Source organism: Amblyomma mixtum, chromosome 6 (assembly GCF_055824585.1).
Source record: "Amblyomma mixtum isolate Tamu chromosome 6, ASM5582458v1, whole genome shotgun sequence".
Taxonomy (NCBI): Eukaryota; Metazoa; Arthropoda; class Arachnida; order Ixodida; family Ixodidae; genus Amblyomma; species Amblyomma mixtum.
Genome location: NC_143017.1, coordinates 39,764,369 through 39,773,967, shown reverse-complemented (window position 1 = coordinate 39,773,967; position 9,599 = coordinate 39,764,369). Strand labels below are relative to the sequence as shown.

The window sequence follows — 9,599 nt, the reverse complement described above, 5'->3', positions numbered from 1 at the left end:
AGGAGCTGCCGGTTGCGCTTCGCCATAGGGGCGCCGTGGGCCCCACAAGTTTTGAACCATTTTTTTCTGTAGAACCATTTCAGCGTCTGCCGTTGTGGACAAATAGTGTTATATAGCCGCTCTCTTATACGCTGTTACAGGAGGGCTGTTGGATCACCTCGCGCCTGTGTTCAGGTACACATGCTGCGGCTCGAGGGTTTGCTGCGGAGCGTTGTTAAGATCGGGGTACACGGGCCTGGGAGAAATTACTACCAGACGTGGGTCGTCGTTAAACAAAGATGCGGCGAAGGCTAAGCACCGGCGGAAGCAGCGGCGACAGCGGCGGCGTCCAGTAGCCGAGTCTACCCTCGGGTCGCCGGACGACGGAGTGGTGCTCACAATGTCAAGCTGTTGCTGTTAATCGAAAGACGGCTGAGTCCTCGACAGAGGTCTCGTGCTTCGGACGTCCGGTAGGTTAGTTCGAGGACGGTAGTTCACCTGCTGGGAGGGAACGACCAGAGGGCTTGCCGCAGTGATCAAAGCGACACGTCAATGTTTAATGACTCTGTATCTACCCCTTCCCATCTCCCGAGCTTCGAGAGAGCGAGAGAGCCCAGCACCGCCCCCTGCCATGGGTGTTACCATTAGCGTCATCAACTGCCCATCCGATTGGACAGCGTTCTTCGAAGTTAGTTCCCCACTCAGGGATCTGGGGAATACGAACCGCAGGCATGAGACGCATCACCAGGTTCGTTAAAGGGCCACTGACCAGGGTCCGGGCATTTTTGAAAAACAAGCCCACTGCATAGACGAGGCATCGAAGATAACCTCTGAAAAATACTAGAGCCATGCGCGCCCCGAAAAGCTGCGAAAATTCAAATCAAAGCCCGCTCGTTCTTTCCTTCAACAAAAACGTCCCCGCCCCACTACTTCGAACCCCCTTGACGTCATGGGGGTTACTTTCGGTAAAGGCACTCCACTGGTGCATCGTTCTGACTGACGGGAGAAGGTTGGGCGTAGCCTTGGCGTTGCGTCGTCTGCACAACGCTTTCCGCAGTGCCTTCTGTATTGGCACATGCCTAGAAACCCGCATGAAGGAACAAAAAAAAAATACTGCGGAGGGAGCGTACGGCGACAGCCTTGAACCCTAGCCATAAAAAGTAAAAAATAGTAAAACTGAGTAAGTTGGTTCGTCCCCCCGCCGTGATCACGTCACCAGACGCTCTGCGTGCGAGCTCCCTTCTCAGTTTTTTTTTCTTCTATACAGGCCCCCCAAACAAGGTTTTAATTACTAGTGCAGCAGACCCTTTCCCTCGCTCGCCCACTTGACCGCTCCGCACACATACCGCTTATCCTTCGCGCAACTTGCGTACGCCTTGACTCCAATGAATGACATGGGCTTTGGAGCGGAGAAAAGACACAAACACACAGAATATAAACACTCATGGAGAAAAGCAAACGGGCGGTTGCCGGGTCCGCGCTTCGCCGTGTGTTTCGAACACAACCGACTTCCGCCCCTCCGCTCGTGAAACGATGGGGAGGCCTAAAAAAAATGAAAAGGTGGCTCGCTAACTGGGAATGACAAATAGATGCATGAAAGGATGCGCTCGCTAACAAATCTAGCTGGTTGAGCCGATCGCGCCTCTCGATCGTTCAGTGTGCGGAGAAAATGCAAAAACCAAGAAAAGAATTCTATTGAAGGCGGGGCCATGACGTAGACATCTGACGCACTCCACAGACACCACGCCTCCGGCTTACATCGGAGAACAAAGGGGTGATTTTGCCTGGCCGAGCCTACTCGACGAGGAGCGGGAGAGAAAAATCTCGAGGAGGGAACGGAAGGAGAGGAGGCTCGCTCCAAGAGCGGTAGAGAGTGTTTGCGACCCGAGGGTGGTCACGGGCCATTTAAAATACCCATAACCCAGGCATTCCTACTGTTTTAACAGCGTCCATTCGACGACGGGCCGTTTTTTTAGGCCATGCCCACATCGGGCGTCATGAGACGCATCTGCGCCGCTCTTATGGAAGAAGCCACCACAACAAATTCTATATTGAGAAGGCTGGTCACCAGCACTATGAGAGGGTACGGGGAGTTGACGCCTCACTGTAGCTTGCCGCAACTGTTCCCACAGCAACACGCTCTATCGGCAAGGTTTCTTTACTTTTCTTCTGCGATCTCCACAAAGGGGTACAAGAGGACGTCGTTGATAGCATTCCTTATACTGTATTTACACGGGCGCCCTTAACTACAGTTAAGGTAACTACGGTTCTCCGTAACTATTGTTAGCCGTGCTCACACGACAAGCCAAACCATAGTTACGCCACTAACTGCAGTTAACGTAGCCGAGCTGGCTAACTACTGTTTTGCGACAAGATGGCGGAGCCCGCGGTAGCAGAAACGCCGATGTCAAGCGAGTCGTTCTCCCAGAGGCGTGTCAACTGGCCTGATGCAACAACAACGGCCTTGATACGCATCTGGGAGCACCATCTCCCTGCGCTGCGAGGCAACACGCGCAACGCGCGAATATACGCAGCGATCGCGGACGCGCTGAACGCCGGGCTTGCGCCGGGCGAAGGCCCATACACTGCCAAGCAAGTCAAGCAGAAGATGGACAACCTCAACAAGAAATACCGGTAAGTGCGATCTTAAACGAATAATACGCGTGCAATATCGCTTGCTTGGTGTTGTTTACTCAGTGCAACAAGCTATTGAAGATCTCTGGTGCAACTCAGCTATAGCCCCCATGTGCGGGAGTAGCACATGTCGCTAGCGATTACTGGTGTCCGATACGATCTTGCAGATATGTTATAAAGGTCGTAATGTTTTCGAGAGTATAAGGACACATGACAGAGGCAGCAAACACGTCACTCGGCGTATAGTCGTTCTAATTTGACTTCGCTCGTGCACGCGTGCATCGTACTGCATGACAACTTCATCCTTCGTTTGTGTTGTTATTGTCTACGATCTGCATCGCCATCAGCGTCGGTATTTCATCTTCAGTACGCGTCGGCATTGCACGCACGCGTCAGCGTTTCAGGCCTCGTGCTATGGCAATAACTGAGCAGATTTATTTGATTCTTTCATATAACTTTTCCGCGTTCCACTCTGCACTGCCTCATAGATACTTGAATGCCATTAGCAGAACCATAATACCACAGTTGCGGCTTCACTTTCTAAACTGCAACCGGTAGGATTAAGGCAACATCGTAAATTAATTTAAACTGCACTAATTTCACCAGCACATGTGCCTGCTGGTTAGCCACATAATTGTGAAATATTAGTCTCGCAGTGGTGAATGCACAGTAGCCTTTAATGCACTGAAGATAACTGCTGAGACTGCGAACTGCTCGGATGGCAAGCTTCAATGTCTTTTATTTAAGCAGTACAATTATTTATTCAAATGATTTACATTTTTTCAGGCAGCTCAGACGGACGGGCACTGCTACAGACTCACCCGGTGTGCCATGGTTGTTCTACTGGCAGCTTCACAGTTTTCTTGGGTGCCTGACCATCAACGATGATGGGCGAGTCGAGGAAAATATGGAGGTGACTTGCTATTTGTAACATTGCCTATCAGTTCATGAAATCACTGCACGATTCCATCACTACCCATTTCTCAGTGCACTGCGTACTTCGATTTACGACAGGCTGGCCAGTGGCAGACAGTAAAGAGCACACTTGGAAGTTGTGCAGAATAAACCACTCCCACAACCATGAGCATCGGCAAAGCAGAGCAAAAATGGCACTTGCCTCTTGAAACCATGTACAGACACGGCCGCGTTTCGATGGAGGCAAAACGCAAAAGGCCCTCGCGTGCTGTGCGACGTCAGTGCGCGTTAAAGATACCCAGGTGGTCGCAATTATTTCAGCTCTCCGCTATGGCACCTCTTTCCTCCTTTCTTCTTTCACTCCCTCCTTTCGGTTAAGGTGTAAACCAATATGTGCGACATTTACTACGCCATTTCCTTTCTTCACAGACCAAAAAAAGACCTCTTCAACCTCAGTGCCATGCTGAAATGCCCAGCTTACCGTGGCCTTCAATAGCTTCTGTTTTTCTCAATATACTGTGGTAGCTGGTGAGTGCATTTCTTTAGGATGCCTTTAACCTCTCCTTTCAAATCTTAAAAGCATGCTGTTTTCTGTGTTCTGTCATGTGCAGCTGCCAGTCGTCAATGAGGCACCTGATGGTGCAGAAGTGGTGATGTCGTGGGAGGACGGGCTTCCAGAAGCAAGCAGAGAGGATCACCTGCAAAATGCTGCCAGTTCCGCCAGCTGCAGCACCACTCCTGTGGTACATGCACTGGCAATTGCAAGTGGCAGCAATGGCGGTGGAGGAAGCAGTGCGGTACTGCTGGCACAAATGGTAGCAGACCCAAAACTCAAAAGAGTCGCCAAAAAAGACCGGCAACCACTGTGCAGCAGCTGATTGCCCTCCACAGAACAGAAGCAGAGGAAGCAGCACGAGCCGAACGAAAAGCCCATAAAATGTGCAAAAAAATGGTGCGCCTTCAAGGAGAAGCGAACGACATTAACGCAAGCATGGTCAGGCTTCTAGAAATATTCTTTGAGAGAGGAAGCAGTCAGTCACAAAATAAAGAGTGATCACAAGTGCTTGTTGGTTTGCAGTTTGTGATGTATTCTTTTGAGGGCTTCCTGGGTGCTGCCATATTTTTCACTGGACTGTCACGTGCACCTCACCCTAGCACGGCTTAAGAGGCAATAGAATCAGTTTCTGATATTCCAAAGAGGAGGCGTTTCGACGATGCAAAGACCGATGCAAAGACCGATGCAAAGGTATTTAGCAGCATGTGATGATATGAACAGAGCTCTTTTACGTCTGGAATTTTATACTCTGTTTTAAGCAGCAAATTACTGTGGGGGTTGACTACGACAGCAGTGTGCAGTATACATATTGGCAATGGGTGTGTGTACACTACAGAAGAATATAGGTGTGGGTGCAATGAACGAATAAGGTTGTTGCAAGCAATGCTGCTGTTGCTCCTAGGGTATAGCTCCGCATACCTTTCCACAGTGAACTTCCTGCTGTTGCCTATTCACTGATCATCATTTGCAAGGGGCGTTCATCTTTTTTCGAACCAAATGGGCTTTCTTTAGGGTAAGTGATAGCGTGCGGGGAGACACTGGGGAATATTAATGATAGCAAAATAGTACTGACATGAAAATGCACAGACAAAGTTTACTTTTGCTCAACAAACAACAGAAAATGCAACAGTATCTATCACACTGCACTTTCAAAAACTGGGAGTGCGAGACTAAAAGCTTTTTGAACTGGTAAAACAGGAGCATATAGGCCAGTAATACACAAATATTGCAAAGAAATACACAGCAAGCAATATAGAGCAACAGACAATGCACAGATCATGCTACAAAATTACAAAATGAAATAGCAAAATGACAGTGAATCAGCAAAAAATAGCAATACTCAACAACAATGAATACTATAAAATGTGAAACTTAAGCTATAAAAATGGGAGCGTAAACCAGCTTTTCATTATTGTGTACCAGCAAATTGTTTGTTTAGTGGAAGGATTGAGATCTGCATGATTTAACAGGTTTGTCAGCGAAAGCAGTGTGTAGGTGAAGGACTGTTTGTCGCAAGAAGGGATAGTGGTTGGTACAAACCGCAGCTTTTTACAGCTTAATGTGAGCCTAACTGTACAAATGATAGATTTTCATGCTTTCGAAAGAATGTTTTGTGGGATATTAGTAAGGTATGTGAGCTCTGTGTAAACAAATTATTCTCTAGTAGTGTTCCCCTTCTCAAACTATATTTTGTCACAGGTGTAAAAGACGAGCTTAACAGTCAGCAGTATGCTTCGTCAAGTTCTTTCTTGTCCTTCCTTTGCTTTGTGCTGCATTTCATCCTTACATATGACCCACTCACCCAAACCTCTGGCTTAAAACAGTTAACCTCCAAGTATCATTCCACCTGCCTCATCCTGGCAAAGCAGTAGCCTCTGTACCAAGTAATCTCGCTACAAGGCTTTCATTTGGTTTGTAGCTAAATGGGTTTCCTTTATGGCAAGTGAGTGTTCCAGCTGAGATTAGGGGACTTAAAACTAAAAAATTAGTTCTGACATAAAACTGTACATGTCTATAACGTAAGAGTAGCGCAAAACCAGGACGACGGACACAAGGGGAGAGAACACACACCAACAACTTCTCTCCCCTTGTGTCCGTCGTCCTGGTTTTGCGCTACTCTTACGTTATGGATCAATACCGACTTGCCCAAATTTCCACCCTGGTGAATCATATGTACATGTCTGATATACGTTGCTTACAAGTAGTTCATTGCAAACATACTGCGCTACACTTTCTTCAATGTCTTGTTTTTTAGCAGCAGTCATTTTAAAAGCCATGAATGTTGACACATTGAACTGGATTTATTGATGCTTGGTTACCAGAGCCTGTGTTCATGATTTAATGCAGAAGCACATGAGAATTATTCTTACGGGGAAGTAATTAGGCAAGTGTTGTCTAAACCATTAATAAAGGAAACAAATCTGAACTTGGAGGCAGATGAATTTCTACTGGAATAAATTTGTGCAAATGATACCATGATGAGGCTCCTAGAATTCCTGAAATGCAAGGTAACAGCAAGGGGTATACAGGCGTGCATCGATTTTAATGGACTGTTTGGTTCCCGGGCAGTACTGTTCATAAGGAGAATCATTCGCAACAATAAATCATGACGAAGTAACACAAAAACAAAAATCTCCCTATCATTGGTACATAATGGTTGACGTGCGCAGCATAAAACTTTCACACTGTGTTTTACCGGTGGCCTAACTAAAATACTGGACTACAAATATATTGTTGAAGACATGGTGTTACAAGGGGTTAATTCCAATGGCACAATGACTAGGTATCCCAGATAGTACCTCCATCCCCTGCTGCACAATACGCACACGCACTCTGTCGCCGCTGGCTGCACTAATATTTGTCACCATAACTGCTTGAGGAAAGAGGGAACCAATACAGCAACTCAAAGGAAGGACAAAATGACCGCCATGCAATGAGGGTCTATTTTATAATGAGAGTGAGCATACTCTCATGCAGCGTCCGAGATTTGAAAAAAAAAAGAGACAGTAGAGGCTTGACAATATAGTTTTCCACATATGGGTGTTAATGTAATCATGAACAGGATAAGGCACTGTCTTGCCCCCCACGAAGATGTACACTTCATGGCATATGCAGACAATGTCATCATCTGAATAGAAGTATGCAAGCAGCGTCGTATACCCACCAAAGTATCACATCCCGTCATGAAGCTTAAGATTCATTTGAGGAAAAGCTCATTACCACAGGCATGCATATGTCTCCAGAATAAAATGAAATACAACATAATCAAAGAGACACCTACAAAGAGATGCAAATGGCAGCTCAGCACGAGAGACAAGCGGTGAAACGGTTAAAAGAAAGGTAGGTTGGTATTCTTGGAATTCCTGTGACAAGAGAGCAGTGGCAGAATGGGTGCAGTAGTAGAAACTCAAGCCTTTAAATCAAGTCCTCATAAATTGCACCAGCTATACGAGCAATGCATCATCTTTGCTGCAGTGAAAGCAAAGCAACCTCGGGCAAAACGCCTTCTGTGCCAACCTACAGTTGCCATTTCCTCTCATTCTCATTATATTCACAGGGCCAGCTCCTGTTACATCGTGCCATCTCTCTGACTGCTACGCAGCTGAACCACCTATTAATTCATCTTGAGCACATTTATGTGGCCCCAAACAAAACTGAACCTCAATTAGCCCAAGGTATTATAGTTGCTCAATACACTGAGTCATCTATTAGTAAAAAAGGCAAGGAACACGGATCATGCGAGATGTTTCAGTTGCCTGAAAGATGCTTTGCCAGGGCATTCCGTATAGCTACTCCTGACGGCTCTACTCGGCTACTTGTGCACACTGGCTGAGGACGCCTCTCATCTGCAGTTTGCACTGCACCAAACCAACCTGCATCACACTGATCATTGAGCTGCTCACAGATATTGTGCAGCACACAAGCAGCGCGGATCACAGTGTTCACATTGTGTATACTGCACTCCAGACCCTTCAGCAAGATTCTGAAGCGTGCTTTCACCCGTCCAAACGCATTTTCGACCACAAGTCTGGCACTCGACAGATGGTAGTTAAATGTCTGGGTGGGTGACCCAGCAGCGCCAGGAAACGGAAAGGTTTCATTATATGGCTCTGCAGGGGGAATGCTTGGTCAGCGAGCAGCACTGGACCAACTTGCACTCCTTCGATTGCCTTTGTTTCCAGTTGAAACAAATCACTCGCTGAAATACGAGGAAGTCGTGAGACCTGGAAAACTCCTGAATCATTGTTTCTTCCAGGACTTCCACAGTTAGTGTAGAGAAACTTGTACCTGTGATCCACCACAGCAAGGAGGATGGTGCTTTACCATCCTTTATAGTTATAGTAGTCTGCAGCCTCCTCCTTTGGAGGGCAGACTTCAATGTGGCAGCCATCTAAAGCACCAACACCTTGAGGAAAGCCACAAACTGCTGCGAACTGCCGTATGTGTTCCGGTAGTTCATGAGACTTCGGGAAGCCCACAAATCGCGCTTCCAAGTTCTGCACAATTACAGAGCAGAATTTTCTAAAAATTAGGTTGAAGGAGGCAGTGCTCACACCAAAGAGATTTGCCACTGTCCGCTCTTCGGCTGACGTTGCGAGGCGGTAAAGCCCAATAGCCACGCGTTTTTCCAGAGGAATTGCTTTCCTCCTGTTTGTGTCTTGCCGACGCATGCTCTCGCAAACGCCGACAATGTACTGGTATGTGGAGTGGTTCATTCGGAAATTTTCGCGGAATCCGCTGTCGGGAAGATGCGGCAGCGTCGTTTCGTACCACGAGCTCGGGCGTGGGTACGTTCGTAAAGCCCGCTCCCGCGTACACAAGCCCCGCCGCTAACAAAAGGCGTCTACATCGCCTTCGATGACGTCTGCCTTTTGCTTGCAGCATGCCGATGTCGGCGCTCAGAGCAAGTTGCTGCATGCGGAGTCGTCGAAGTGCTGCCTGATGCGTCGCGAAGGCAGCCCAAAATTCAACATTGGCGTCGTCCCCAACGTCCGCCAAAGGCCTGCTTAAAGCCATTGGAGCCTAAATGCTCAACATATGAATATAATCACACACTGAAGAGCACAGGACACGATATCGCACACTCGTGTCACGAATGTGAGGAGGTAATATGAAGCGCCGCACTTGACTGCACTAACGACGCACAAGCGTTGAGACTACAGTCAAAAATGAGGCACAACGGAACGAGCAATATGGCGGCTCCCGTTGGGAGAGTAGTGGCTAGATATGGCTATTATGTTGACTGTAAAGTCAACTACGATCATTGTGTGTAGTCTCCTTTCCAGCTTTACTCTAATGTCCGCCACATGCGCAGGAAAAAAACTGCCCCGCAGATAGAAGAACGAGAAACAACCGTTTTTTCTATCTTATAATCTTTTTAAAGTAATCTTGATTGATAATACACCTCTATAGGAGAAATCATAAATTCACAAAGGTGGTAATCACATGACGGTTTCCGTCACTCTAACCAACATGCCCAAATTGCGTGTAAGCACGGGTAACTGTGGTTTCCGTT

General features: G+C 47.3%; 1 pseudogene; it reads left to right on the top strand.

Moving 5' to 3' along the window:
* The first annotated feature begins 2,353 nt into the window (after positions 1 to 2,353).
* Positions 2,354 to 7,977, top strand: LOC149338810 (uncharacterized; annotated as a pseudogene).
* The last annotated feature ends 1,622 nt before the right edge of the window (positions 7,978 to 9,599 follow it).